The sequence below is a fragment of the Python bivittatus genome, unplaced genomic scaffold (genome assembly GCF_059951505.1).
Source record: "Python bivittatus isolate LINGU-HERP-01145 unplaced genomic scaffold, Pbiv_v1 ctg000850_np1212, whole genome shotgun sequence".
Classification (NCBI taxonomy): Eukaryota; Metazoa; Chordata; class Lepidosauria; order Squamata; family Pythonidae; genus Python; species Python bivittatus.
Window position 1 is genome coordinate 29825496 of NW_028277112.1, and position 13130 is coordinate 29838625.

The 13130-nt window shown below is 40.6% G+C and overlaps 1 long non-coding RNA gene across 2 annotated transcripts in view; it reads right to left on the minus strand.

The window, feature by feature from the left end:
* LOC112540784 (uncharacterized) overlaps nt 1-13130 on the minus strand; it is a 44063-nt gene that overhangs the window by 19187 nt on the left and 11746 nt on the right. For both annotated transcript variants that reach the window (XR_003084840.2, XR_015793758.1), the window contains exon 2: nt 7985-8042. This is a non-coding gene — a long non-coding RNA (uncharacterized LOC112540784). The remainder of the gene's footprint in view (nt 1-7984; nt 8043-13130) is intronic.

Here is a 13130-nt window from a genome sequence, read left to right on the forward strand (position 1 = left end):
TCCATCGCTAAGTGATGTGGTCGTACAATGCAATGTCACATGACCACATCACTTAGCGAAGGCAATCATGGCAGTCCCTGTTGCTGTCATTAAGTGAGAATTGTGGGTCGTTAAGCGAGGACCTCTTCGAGATTTCCTGCCGGCTTCCCAATTGACTATGCTTGTTAGAAGCTGGCAGGAAGTCATGATGAGGTCCTGGGCTGGGGTGGCTGGTGCTGGGGGCGGTAGGGCGCACAAGTAGCTGCTGCGGCCCAGTGTGAATCCCCAGCTGCCCCAGCCCAGCAGCATGGTTCAAAGTCACAACCACCCTGCATTCCAAGGACGCTGCTGCCTTAGATAGCCTTCGCCATCTTCTTGCTCCCGCTGCTGGCGAGGTGCACCCAGCCTGACCCTTCATGAGGCAGCTGCTGGCCACGCAAGGCCTTCTTCCTGAGGTCTTATGTGAGTGCAAGGGGCCAAAAGGGCTGAGATGGGAGGGAGATAGGCAGGTGGGGGTTGCTGAAGTGGACCCTGCAGTTGTAAATGAGAGTAGGCTGCCAAGTGCCCAAATTTTGATCATGTATCTGCAGGGACGCTCCAGTGGCCATGACTGAGGACTGGGCGTAAGTACCATTAGTTCAGTGCTGCCACAGTTCAGTGCTGAATGGTTACTGAATGAATGGTCATTAAGCAAGGACTACCTGTAATCTGTATCCAGTATCAGTGGAGCCTACTCTCAAGTTTTTATAAATTTTCTAGAGCTCTATACTAAATTTTCAATTCTTTTTGTTCAATTCTTGAACATTTTGGAACTTCTTTCATCTTAGCAACTTTCCCATTCTTTTTCCTTCATTTCTATCCAGGTTTTTATTACCAAATATAATAATCTTTTTGTTTGAAGATCTGTATATGAATAACCTTCACTAACAACTAAATTGTTTTTTTTGTTTCTTTTTTAAAATCTTGCTCATTTCTGTTTCCAGAAATCACATTACAGCTCTTCCTCAGTTTACTTTTGCTAATCCAGAAATTATGATTTTAAGTGCTGTTTCATAAATGTGTGTTCACATGTTCACTATTTGATAACTATGACATCAGTAAAAGGATGAAGATGTGATACCAGAAAGAGAATATATATCTCCTCACATCCATTCAGATACAAGGCATTTCAATCAAGTCAGTTTATACAGTACAGCTGCCTAGCATCAAATAAAATAAATAATAAAATAAACTCTAATAAACAAACACATAAAGGAAAAACAGTATCTTAAGATCTGGAATGATAAAGAATAATATAAATTAAATCTGAGTTGTAAGCAACTTATTTCCAAATGAACAAATATAAGAAGTACTGCATTTCCTCCTATTTTTGGAGAACTACAATATATTTTGCCAGAAATAGCTTTTGGGAACATAGCAAAGTCTAAGAATAGCTGTGGTATATTTGTAGAAGCTGTGCCAGAAAAAGGTTACTATAGCTGGCAAATACTTGATTTGAAATTAGCTTATTTAAACAAAGTAAGGCTTACAGACTTTGAATGCTTAAAAATATATTATGCAAATCTTTTGGCAACATATTGATTCTCAGAAATTTTGAGCTCCTACAGTAGCTGTAATATTATTGTATGACTTATTTATCAGACCTATTGTTCTTGTTCAATTGGTCCACTACTTCCAACTCTTAATGACTTCACGGATAACATTTCACCAGAATTGTCTGTCAGCAACTGTTTCTTTGAGTTCTTGTAAGATGATACTTTTGTCATCTGTGATAGTATTTAGCTGGCTTGTTTTCTATCAGCCTTTTTTTGACTGCTTTCAAACTTTTCCATACATCAGGGTGTTCTTCATTGACTCTTGGTTTGTATTACATGTCCAAAATATTTAAGCTTAACCTTCATTATTAGTCTTTCCAGTAAGCAGTCTGGTTTCACTTCATCTAGTATTGAATTATTTGCTTCTTGAGATCCAAGATATTCTCAGCAATTTTCTCCATTTCTTCTATTGGAAGAAATGATCCTACTTCATAGTACAACTAGGAAAACTATAGCCATGACAACACATACTTTTATTGTGAGTCCAATATCTCCATACTTTAATATTTTGTCTAGCTTTGTCACACTTTCTCCCAATAATAGGTGGCTCTTCATTTTACAGCTACAGTTACAATCCCTGGGAATTTTGAGCCTATGAAGACATTTGTTACTACTTCAATGTCTTTTCTGCTTATCTGGACTGGATTGGTATTTCCTGTTAACCTAAATTTAAGGATTTTTTTTTTTTTTTTTACTATTGTGGATAAATTGGTTTTTACACAGTTTTCTTTCACGTTCAATAAGATATTCCTTAAATTTTCCTCATTTCCAGCTATTAGCATGGTATTATTAGCACATCTGAGGTTGCCAATGTTCCTCTCAGCAATCTTAATTTCTATTCCTTCCACTATAGCATTTCTCATGATATATTCTGCATATGTTAAATAAATAAGGTGATAGTATAAAAGCTTGATGAACTCCTTTCCGAACTTTAAACTATTTAGTTGCTTTGTCGAAGGCTTTCACGGCCGGAATACGATGGCTGGTGTGGGTCTTCCGGGCTGTGTGGCCGTGTTCTGGAAGTTTTGTTTCGCCAGCATCTGTGACCGGCATCTTCAGAGGGCAGGAGCACTATTTAGTTGCTTCATATTCTATTCTGTTGTTTCTCAGCCATCATGCAATTCTTCAATAAGCAGATTAGATGGACTAGTACTCCCATGTTTATAAGAGCTATCCACAAATGGTTGTAATCTACATAGTGAATGCCTTAGTATAATCAATAAAACAATGTGGAATTTCTTTGCCTTTTCCATTATCCATCAGATGATGATATGAACTTGAGAGCCTCTGCCTCTTTTGACTCCAGCTTTTACATCAGGCGGTTCTGTTCTATACAGATGGTCCTCACTTAACAACCACTCATTCAAACTTGTGATGGCACAGAATGAGTTGTACTTACGACTGGTCCTCAGAATTCCAGCCATTGCAGCATCCCTGCGGTCACATGATTGCGATCCTTGATGCCTGGCTTGTGATTACAACCTTGCAGTGTCCTGCAGTCATATTGTGGTCATTTGAGACCTTTGCTGGCTTCCAACAAGCAAAGTCAATGGGGAAGCTGGCAGGAGGTTACAAACGGTAACCATGTGATATCCTTGCTTAATGACCCGCATTGATTTGCTTAATGACAGCAACCATGAGTGCCAGAATTGCTGTTGCTAAGTGGCGCAGTCATGTGATGTCACACTTTATGACTGTGTCACTTAGCAATGGCAATTCTGGTCCCAACTGCTGTTGTTAACCAAGGACTACCTGTATATTGTTGAAGTCTGGATTGCAAATTCTTGAGCATATAAATGAATATATAAAGAATATAAATTGGTCTTTTCAAGTTCCTATATCACTGCTGTCTTTTCCATATCTGTTCAGAAACCATAAATAGTCCTTTAACTGCATCATTTTGCAAGGTCTTAAACAAGATATTAACTCCTGCAATTTTGTAATAAGCAGTTTTTTTCTAGGACCCATTTAACTTCATTTTCTGAAACGTCTGGCTTTCGTTCAGTGATCAAACCTTGTAATGTATCAGTAATTTGGGTATTCACTCCCTCTCTTCTTTCTTCAGTATATTTTGGCAATCTCTGTCTTTTATAATGCCTATCTTTGCATTTTTTCTCTTGTCACCTTGTCTCTTCTTGCTGTTCTCTTGCTCAGCATTTGGTTGGATAAATTTTTCTCTGTTGTCTTTTGCTTGCTGCCTTTCTTTGGTGTATCAGCAGATAAACATTTTGGTTTCTTTTGCTTTTTAGGATTTTGTTTATTTCGTCTTTAACGATGTCACCAATTCCAGAGTTTTGCAGGCACTCTATTTATTAAATCTAATCCATCAAATCTGTTCCCCCCGCCCCCACTGTTTAATCACATGTAATATAATTCAGGAATTGTAGTTCCTGGATATCTGGAGAGCATCAAGTTGGGTAAGAGTAGTGTAGGTTAGGCTGAACTAGATGATCTATTGTCTGACTTGGTATCAGGTCTGGCTCTGCCATTAGATGTTTTTCTCACCTCCTTTCCATTCTGGAACGTCTCTTTTGAACAATTTGCACAGCCCTAATAATTTGGCCTCAAATACCAATATAACTGGTACTATGAAGGGGGTACAGCAGGCAATAATGGGTGAATGGGGTGAGGGTTAGGGCTCCAACGGTGCTGAGAGCAGTAGCTGAGAGCACCACCACCCTCTGATTGATTGAGGCGGTTGTATGGCTAGATGGAGGGCCCCCTAACCAGGGAAACCGGAGGCTGGAGACTGGGGGTAAATGGAGGCTCTGGGGAAGTTAGGGCAGGTTATACTATTCAGGTGGTGACGGGCAGGGGATATTATGATGGGAGTCAGAGGGCGGGCTGCTCTCAGGGAAGGCGCCCCTGGTGTTTGCTACTGGTGGCGTGTTCCGGCCCTCTGGACTCAGACCCAGGCCCCGAACGCAGATCTATGGTGGCCCTGCCTTTTGGCTGCTGCTTCTTAATGCCAGGCCAGTTAACAACAAGGCCCCCCTTATACATGATTTAATCGCTGAGGAGCGGGCTGACCTGGTGTGTATTACTGAGACCTGGCTGGGCCCTGAAGGGGAGGGTGCCCCTTTCACAAATGTGCCCAGCCGTGTTTACAGTTTGGCACCAGCCGAGACCCCAGGACAGGGGAGGAGGGGTAGCGGTTGTCATCCAGGACTCTCTATTGGCCTTCAGGGGTGCTGCTCCACAAGTGGCTGTCTGTGAGACCCTGTTCCTGAAGCTGGGTTCGCGAGAACAGTTGGGATTGTTGCTTCTGTACCAGTCTCCCTGCTGCATAGCAGCCTCCCTGCCTGAGCTGCTGGAGGTAGTCTCGGGGCTGGTGGTGGAGTTCCCCAGACTTATGGTTCTGGGGGACTTTAATCTGCCATCCCTGGGACATGCCTTGGAAGCAGCCTGGGAGTTCATGGCCACCATGGTGGCCATGGGCCTGTCCCAGATTATTTGTGACCTGACTCGGGACAGTGGCCTCACGCCGGACTTGGTTTTCTTGTCTGAGCAATGGCAATGTGATCTGAAGGGGGAATTACATCTGTCGCCCCATCATGGTATGATCACACCCTAGTGGTCTTGAGATTTTCCTATGCCACCCCCCTCCACAGGGAGGCAAGACCCATTTGATTGGTTTGCCTCCGGCAACTGATGGACCCAAAGGGATTCTAGAGGGACCTGGGGACTATACCTGAGGATCTGCTGCATGGTCCAGTGGAGGCCCTGGCCGCCACCCGGAATAGGAAGGTGGCTGGACCCTTGGACAAGATCGTGCCCATGCAACCTCTCTTGACCCATCAAGCCTGATACTCCCCGTGGTTTACGGAGCAGTTGAGGGTTCTAAAAAGGATTAAGAGACATTTACAGTGCCGCTGGAGGAAAACAAGGACCAAATCCAACTGAACACAGGCTAGAGCTGCTATTAAGGTCTACCTTGTGGCGGTAAGAGTGGAGAAACGTCAACATTTCTCCGCTTTTATTACATCCGCAGAATGCTGCCCAGTGGCCCTGTTAAAAATAATTCGATCTCTTCTGGGAAAGGCAGTCCCAGTGACCCACCTACAGGGCCGCGCAGAGGAGTTTTCTGGGCATCTGGTGGATAAAATCGCTCAGATACATTCCCAGTTGGATGCCAAGCATGTGGCATGGCCTGTGGAGATGCCTGGGGTATGTACTTATCCTGTTATCTGGGAACAGTTTGATCCTGTTGGACCTGAGGAAGTGGACAGGGTCCTCTGAGCTGTAAATGCCACCACCTGTCAATTGGATCTATGCTCCTCCTGGCTGGTTAAGACAGCTCGGGAGGTGACGTGCGGTGGGTCCAGGAGATGGTGAATTCATCCTTGAGAGAGGGAGTGTTTCCAGAGGCCTTTAAAGAGGCATTCGTACACCCCCTCCTCAGGAAACCATCACTGGATCCAACATACTAGACAATTTTCATCCAGTCTCCCACCTTCCCTTTTTAGGGAAGGTGGTTGAGAAGGTGGTGGCATTGCAGCTCCAGAGGATCCTGGATGAAACAGATTACCTGGACCCTTTTCAGTCAGATTTCAGGCCCGGATTTGGGACTGAAACAGCATTGGTTGCACTTTTGGATGATCTCTGGTAGGAGCGGGTTGGGGTAGTGCATCCATCCTTGCTCTTCTTGACCTGGCAGCGGCTTTCGATACCATTGACCATTGTATCCTTTTGGGTCGACTTGGGGAGTTGGGGGTGGGTGGCAGTTTTGCGCTGGTTCACCTCCTTCCTCCAAGGCCGGTCCCAGTTGGTGTTGATAGGGAGCGAGAGGTCCAGCCTGCGGCCCCTTTGTGGGGTGCTGTAGGGCTTGGTACTTTCCCTGCTCCTTTTTAACATCTACATGAAACCACTGGGCGAGATCATACGCCACCATGGGAAGAGGTACCATCAATATGCAGATGATACCATTATACATCTCCATCCCAGGTGATCTGAATGATGCTGTGTCTAACCTTTCACTGTGCCTGAAGGCTATGGGGGTCTGGATGGGGAACAACAGGCTTCAGCTGAGCCCTGGTAAGATGGAGTGGCTATGGGTTGGGAGCTCCTCTGTATCTGGAAGTTTACCATCTTTGGTTCTGGATGGGGTCGCACTACCCCAGACAGACCCGGTGCATAATCTGGGGGTCCTCCTGGACTCACGACTCCTGTTTGAAGAGCAAGTGGCAATCGTGGCCAGGAGGGCCTTTGCTCAACTATGTGTTGTGCACCACTTACACCCTTTTCTGGATCGGGAGTCCCTCCAGTCAGTTACCCATGCCCCAGTCATCTCCCACATAGACTATTACAATGAGCTCTACATGGGGCTACCCTTGAAAAGTATCCAGAAGCTTCAGCTGATTCAAAATGCAGCCGCCTGGGCAATATTAGGTGCCCCAAAGATGGCACGTTACACCTTTGCTGCGTGAGCTGCATTGGGTCCCAGTTTGCTTCCGGGTCCAATTCAAGGTGTTGGTTATCACCTTTAAAGCCCTACATGGCATGGGACCGGGTTACCTGAGGGACCCTCTCACCCCCATTATATCCACCCATCCCACCTGGTCAGGCAGAGAAGGTATGCTGCAGACCCTGTTGATGAAAGAATGTCGACTGGCAGGGTCCAGAAAGACAGCCTTCTCTGCTGTGTCCCCTGCCCTATGGAATACTCTTCTCCAGAGGTGAGGCAGTCCCCAACTCTCTTGTCCTTCTGGAAAGCAGTCAAGACTTGGATCTGCCAACTGGCATGGGGTGAAAAAAGGGGCAACCAACCCTGGGGGTGGCCAGCACCTTGAAGATGCTCCCATATGTTAACATCTTGGAAGATATTATTATTTGTGTATGTGTTTGGTTTTATTCCATTTTTACTTCATTTTTATATTATTTGTATTGTATTTTAATTATTTTTTTGTTGTTTTATTGTGAACTGCCCAGAGTCACTTTTCGTGAGATGGGTGGTATCTAAATTTGAAATATATACATATATACATATATACATATAAATAAATAAATAAATAAATAAATAAATAATGGCAACTAGGGCACCCGATATTATATTATGTATCTTGATTTGGGTGCCTTGTCTCAGATAGAAAAATGTCTTGTTGTAAGGCAGTTTTCTATATAATTAACTGTGAGGCATTATAGCAACTGAACAACTTATGAATTACAATGAAAGACATGCATCCTATTGCCATAGGACACAGCAAGAGAAAATTATTTAGTTGCATTCCCTTGGACATGATGGTACAATCATGCCATCTCAGTTTTATTGACCATAAACTCTTTGGCAATTTGTAACTAATAATGTAAATTTGATTACGTGTACCTAAAACTACACATTCCTTGATGTCATTTTTCTAAACTGCCAAGGGACACATTGAAAACATTTTTTTTCCAAGAACAAAATTACTTACCATGTTTCTCTATAGTGTTCATATAATGAATCATTATTTTCTGGGTCATTTTGTATAACTGCAGTATGTGAAAGAATAAATGTTTTCATCAAAATAGTGCAAATATCTATATTTGATCTAAATCATTGCAAAATAAGTAATTTCTCACAATAGCTATGAGAAGAATGGTTATACACATTTAAAATTTTAATATATATAAGAATTATTATGGATATTCTGAAAAAGAAGAAGAGCTGATCTGTAAGTTGTGCTTTCACTTTCTTCCCATCGTACAAGGCAGGTGTCACTCCTTTATCAGATAATATATATGAACTATGCAGTAGGTTCACATATAAACTGTACAAATTCTCTTCCAAATTACATTCCTGATTGCTCCTTAGTTTCTGCTTCTCCACATCTGGATAACTTCTAAGGGTGTTCTTGTTCCATATATCCCCATCTATCAGTATATGCTTCTTATACATGTATAAGTATACTAACACATGACTAAAAAATGGATCAATCCTCCTCATTGAGGATTTCCACTACAACTAAAGATAAAAATGCAATTTTGTATGATGCCTAATACTTAACTTTAAATAATTAAATGAATTTTGATAGTTTCCCCATTGTTCAGATGGAAGAATTCAAAAGGCCACTCTTGAAGAAAGAGAACATAAAAAGTAACTACTAGTTATTCTCAATTATATTTTCTGGGCAGTAGTACTACTACTGTATAGTGGAATGTAGTGGAGAAGATTATGGGTTGTGGTTATAGAATGACATGAAATACTTCCATTTAGCTGAGTACAGGATAAAAAATAAACAAAAAATGCATAGTTGGGATAATAAGAAAAATTATAAGTCAGAAATGGGATCTCACTTTTATGAATTCTCCAGAGCCAAGGAGGATAAAGCCTTAATTAGATTCTGCAATGAAGAAATGGATATTGCCTTTATCATCTAACTGTGTTTGCCAAGTAGCTTTGGAAACAGAAGTTTCCACATGGCTACAATTTTAAGAGACAAGCATCAATACCAGATAGGTCCAGAGAGTCTGGCAGGCATCAAATGATTTTTTATAAATAAAAAAAAATGCTAAAGAAAAAAAGCTGACTGAGAGATAGCTTGTATATATTATTTTAAGTAAAAATCTAGTAGTTTATGCATATTAAATCCATTTTCCTTGGGTGGCAAAGAGGGAAGCATATATTAATTGAAATAGAATCTTGTCTTTAGTTTTAGCTATCTACCCAGATGATTGTTAACTGATTTTTTTTGGTAAACAACCTTTTCTCTTTAGAAGTTCATATAACAGTTTTTGATTTAATTTTTATTTTTATTTCACATGCAATACTTATATACTGAATATGAATGTTCCTTAATACCATGTATATTCTGGCCCTCACAAAATATATGAAAAATATATACTGTTCTAGATACAACTTCCTATTTAGAAATAGCTGTATTTTTTAAACAAACCTGTTAAATGTACAACTGAAACACTACCCATATGGTCAGATTTGTAAGTCAAGAGATTTTTGCTCTAATGTTAGGCAAAAATCTGATAAGTACCTCAGGTACTTGATTTTAGATGCCATGATATTGCAGAAAATTATAATTTTTTATTATTACTGCATTTTCACTGGCATTTTCTACCTAAGGTGCCAACATAACTTGATTGGTCCTGGAAGAATGGGGCTCCAACTGCTTTTCAGCCTGTAGCAACAAAATGTCTTGGGTAAGGCATAGTCAAACAATGACATTTTTTAAAAATGAATTTTAACAGGACTGTATGAAGTAACAAGTGCTTTAAAAAAATAGAAAAGTGACACAAAATGGTAACTATTACTAATGCTGATGATTAAATAATAGCCAGGCAATGATTGGGATAAAGAAAATGATACCATATGACATCTAAGGAAGATAAATTCAGTGTTTTTCTTGGAAACATTATGGTCCACTTAGTTGCCAGGTTAATTATAGCAGGAAAAGATGGACAGACAGACAGATGATAGAACATTTTTTTTGCAACATACTGTATATCTAAATTGTGAATGCAGATGTGGCAGGATCATCAAAGACAATGATAACTGAATGCAAGAGTTTGCTTTTTAAAAATTTCCCCACATTCCTCCTATCCCCTTTGGAATGCACACACAAACACACACTTCAATATCTGTTCTAGCATCACCTTCCCCAAACCAATTAGGATCCTGGGAATTGTAGTCCCAACACAGTAGAGTGGAAAATGCTGATCTGGTATGTTTATTCTAGTTTAAGCTGATATATAAATTTTGGAGAGTACTTCGGCAAGTTTGCCAGCTGTCATTCCCCAGCCCACCCCCCCTTTTCAGTAATAGAAACATGACACTGGATGCTGAAAGTAGTCTGTTGTTTGCTTTATGCCTAGCATGTTTCCCCAACTTCCACTAACACAGTGGGAATTCTTCTGTTCTGGTGTTTGACTAATTCTGGCACTTAAAGGTTATGGGAACTAACATTATACCAGGGATAAATGACAACAAAAATGTAATGAAATCAAAAGAATTTCTCTCAGCATAGCTGATTAACTACAACATCAGGCTGAAAGTTAAGTAAACAAAAAGTCATGGGAAAAACTACACAAGGGAAAAGGGCTAGATACGGCTAGCCTATTCTCACAACAATCTTTATTGCAGTTCTAAAAAACAGTATTTGGAGCAAATCCTGTCAAACTGAAAACACAACCATTTGTAGCACTGTCAGGGGAGGAAGGGGGAAGCACTACAAAATGAGGGAAAGAAAGAACTTTACACCTGTATGGCAGATATTAGTGAACAGTGAACCTTGTTTTATAATTAAAATGCTGTCAATACATTAGAAGTTTTAAAATCTGCCAACGTAGACTAGATTTATAAGAATTTTTTCCTCGCTGTTGAGTCAAAGTGCTATCCATCCATCCATGAACTGACAGACAACTATATAGTATGAAATGTGCTGTTCCCACTGCCAATCTCTGTCTGGTCATTACTGCCCCCATTTCAAATCATTGCATTAATCAAACTTCCCTCCATGTTAATTGATACAAAGCCTAATAGATTTTATACCCCTTGAGGCTGTACTTAAACAGTGTCAAAAGAACAGTAAAAAGACTGCTTGACCATAGTAATTCTTTCTCACTCATAAATTGGGGACATGGCACACACACACACACACACACACAAAAGATATCAGGATGTTTATGCTGTTAAGTATGAATCGGGAACTACGTTTTTTTCCCCTGTAGTTTTCAGCTAATTTGACCACAAGCCCACAAGACTTAGTCACAAGCAGTTATACTGCCAGTGACAACAAGGTTTCCGTAATCGTGGGGGAAGGGTTATAAGAAAAGGCAAGCTTCCATAAGTTGGCACTCACCAAGGTTTTCATGATCAAAGCCTTAGTTTTCAAATATTATTTTATTCAAGCTCTATATTGAAAGAGATAAACATGTCTATACAACAGGGTTGTAAAGTAATCCTCCTGATTATTTTAACTTCCTATTAGTGTGAAGAATTCTGAAGACCTATCTAATTGGCTTGAGCTTCTTGGAGAAATGGGAGAGCCAGTTTGGTGTAGTGGTTAAGGCACTGGGCTAGAAACTGGGAGACCCTGAGTTTTAGTCTTGCCTTATGCATGAAGCCGGCTGGGTGACCTTGGGCCAGTCACTTTCTCTCAGTCCTAGGAAACAGGCAATGGCAAACCACTTCCGAAACCTTGCCAAGAAAATTGCAGGGACTAGTCCAGGCACTTGCCAGGAATCAACACTGACTTGAAGGCACACAAACCATACCATCTTGGAGTTATAGGTAATGTTTGATAGCCAATATTCTTCACACAGAAATCTTGTGAAATGGGGTAGATTGGAAAACAGTAACTTTGAACTTTGATCAGAAATTTGAGCTTAAGGGGAAAAAACAAGTTATTCTATTTTTATAATACTGTATATCTGTATATTATGCATTTCTATTTCTGTGTCCTGAGCAGGGCTCTTCATCTTCTATAACAAATGCTGATTTTACGTCTTTCCATTTCCCCATGCCCTCATTCTTCCATCTGTTTGTTGCTGTTGTTGTAACAATCCATGCAAATTCATCTAAATTAATATTTATCTGGCACCTTATTTTATTTTTAAGAAAATATACAATCTCTATCTCTACAGTTTCTCCAACTCTTTCTCCACAGTTAGAGATGGACTAAAGATATGAAGTTGTGGAGACTAATCACTCTTCAGCCATGAAATTAATATTGATTCAAAAGTAATTATACAACTAAAATAACATATTTGCAAGGTGGTTTATTAGGGACTAATTCCTCTGAATGAATAATCTATAGGAATATCAGAATTTATAAATATATCCTCTTAGCTAAGACTATTAGGTTGCATTTCTAATGTTCAACTTCCTAGCTGATAGTGACCTCCTCATCTAATCATGCCCATGGCTCATATTCTCTGGAGGAAAAAATACACAGAATGTTTTTTTATGCATTACCCTCACCATCTATTGGTTGTACAGTTCCTAATACACAGTGGACAACCATTTCTGCTGATTCTATTTAAAGAAAATGACAATGAAAAAGTGATGCATGAACACTGTCAATAACATGCCAAGCTAAAAGTAAAAATGTACACAAAATCATCATGTAAAAACATTAATTTATTCTTATTACTTGCAGGCATTATTAAAATTAATGAGATGTTTGGATGTATAAATCTTATTGGCCAACTGCTGCCAGTCCTAACAAAGCACTAGATCTAATTTCTTGCAGAACAGATATAATTTTCTTTCCCAGCTAGCAACTCAAATGTGAGTTGTCCTTTCAAAGAACTATGAATCCAGTGTATGTTCAGTGACTCATGACCAGATGCAGTGTGAAAAGCAAATATTTACTGTAATGTATTGTCGAAGGCTTTCACGGCCGGAATATGATGGCTGATGTGGGTCTTTCGGGCTGTGTGGCTCTGTTCTGGAAGTTTTGGTTCCTAACGTTTCGCCAGCATCTGTGACCAGCATCTTCAGAGGACAGGAGCACAGACAGGAGCGGTTCTCTCTGTGCCCAGGATGAGGTGACCCTTTTGTGGGTATTTATGGAGATAAGCAAGGGTGCCTGTGGGGGGGGGAGTTTGGGGTTAACAGCCCCAAAT